This window comes from Pteropus vampyrus, unplaced genomic scaffold (genome assembly GCF_000151845.1).
Source record: "Pteropus vampyrus isolate Shadow unplaced genomic scaffold, Pvam_2.0 Scaffold11372, whole genome shotgun sequence".
Taxonomy (NCBI): domain Eukaryota; kingdom Metazoa; phylum Chordata; class Mammalia; order Chiroptera; family Pteropodidae; genus Pteropus; species Pteropus vampyrus.
In genome coordinates, this window is record NW_011900153.1 from 1 (window position 1) to 2,391 (window position 2,391).

The window sequence follows — 2,391 nt, forward strand, 5'->3', positions numbered from 1 at the left end:
CATGGTGAACTCATTTATTTGTTCTAGGAGTTTGTTTTTTGTAGATTCTCTGGGATTTTTTACATAAACAATTACACTGTCTATAAATAGTTTCTTCTATTCATTCGTTATTCCTTTCGCTTCTTTTTCTTGCCTTATTCCAGTAGCTGGAACTCCCAGTACTATGCATAAGAGTAGTGGGAACAGACATCTTTGCCATATTTCTAATCTTAAAGAGAAGGCATCAGTGTTTATGCTTATGATGTGAACAATGTTTTTTTTTTTTTTTTTTTTTGGTAAATATTCTTTATCCAGTTACAATAATTCACCTTCACTCCTAACTTGCTAAGAGCTTTTAATCAAAAAAGGCTGGGTGGATAATGTCAAACGTTTTTTCTATATCAGTTGGTTTTTAATTATGATATGATGAATTACATTGATTAATTTTCAAATATCGAACGAGACTTGGTTCATGATATATAATTATATACCAGTTTGTCATAGCATATAATTCCTTTTATATTTTTTTAGATTCAGTTTGCTAATAATATTTTGTTTAGGATTTTTGCATCCAAGTTCATGATAGATACTGGTCTGTAGTTTTCATTCTTTTGTACTATCTCTCTGGTTTTGGTATCAGGATAATACTGGCCTCAAAAAATGAGTTTGGAAGTGTTCCTTTCTCGTATGTGTTCTAGAAGAGATTATGTAGAGTTGGTTTTAATTCTTCTTTTGTTATTTTGTAGGATTCTCCAGTGCTCATTAAAGAGTTAACACCACATACCTGAAACTGTGTTTCTTACAAAGACTTGCTTGCAAGATTAGTCTTCGGTTAGTGTCTGGAAACTTAGGCAACAAATAGTTCTCTAAAATAATATACCACTTTCTCTAAATTCTAAGAGTGGCTCACTGTACATAAAATGTGAGTGTGGTGTGGTTTATCTTAAACCACTGCTTTTTTTCTGGGCATCTGGAATTTCAGTGACTGTGGTTAGTCACAAAGGTACTAGGCGCCTACTTGAGAAATCCTGATAAGAACCCTGGACTCCTAGGCTCAGGCGAGCTTCCCTTGTAGACAACACATCACATGTGTTGTCATAACTCTTTGCTAGAGAAATTAAGAGCTGTTTGACTCCACTGGGAAATGACTCTCGGAAGCTTGCACCTGGTTTCCTCAAGACTTTGCCCCATGTTCCTGTCCCTTGTTGATTTTACTCTGTATTTCTTTGCTATAAGAAATATAACCCATGAGCAAGAGTCTTATGAGTCCTGTTAGTGAACCACAGAACCTGGGGGTAGCCTTGAGGACTCCCAACACATGCTGTGAAACCATCTGGACCTAAGGATTTCTTTTTCATGATGATTTTAATTGCTAATTCAATTTCCATAAAGGTTATGGTATATTCAGATTATTTATTTAATTTTAGTTAAGTTTGAGCAGTTTATTTTCAAGGAAATGAATCATTTCTGCCAAGTTTTCAAATTTATGAGCATAAAGTTTTCAAAGCATTCTCTTATCTTTTCAATGGCTACAGGATCTATAGTGTTACTGTCTATTTCATTCCTGATCTTGGTAATTGATGTCTTCACTCTTTTCGTTTTTATCAATTTTGCTAAAGGTTTTTTAATTTCATTGATTTTTTTTTTTCAGAGAACTAGCTTTTTGTTTCAGAGATTTTCTCTATTATTTTCCTATTTTGTATGTCATTAATTTCTGTTCCTTAGTATTTCCTTTGTTATGTTTGCTTTGGGTTATATCTTGCTATTTTTTTTCTAGTTTCTTACAGTAGGAAAGTAGATTATTGATTTGAGAGCTTCTCTCATGTCTAATGTAAACATTTAATGCTATAATTTCTCTCTCAGCGCTGCTTTAGCGGCATCTTGCATTTTGTTGGTATATTGTGTTATCACATTCATTCAGTTCTGAGTTTTTAAAAAGTTCCTTTGAGAATCCTCTTTGATCTATGGATTATTTCAAATTGCATTGTTAATTTCCATGTGTTTAGAGGTTTTCCTGTTGTCATTCTATTATTGATTTCTACTTTGATTCCATTACAATCAGAAAACACACTCTGTATAATTTCTTTTAAATTTGTTGAATTTTGTTTTATGGCCCAGGATATGATATATCTTGATGAATGTTCTATGGGAGTTTAAAAACATGTGTATTCCGCACTTGTTGGTGGGTTGTTCTATACATGTAACTGATTCTGTCAGTTGGATAGTGTTGTCCAGATGTTCTATAACCCTGATGTTTTTCTGTCTAGTAGTTTTATCAGTTGCTGAGAAGGTGATGTGGAAGTCTCCAAGTACAATTGTGGATTTTTCTATTTCTCCTTTCAGCTTTATCAGTTTTGAATTATACATTTTGAGGCTCTGTTTTCGGTGCATACGTATTTAGGATTATTATGT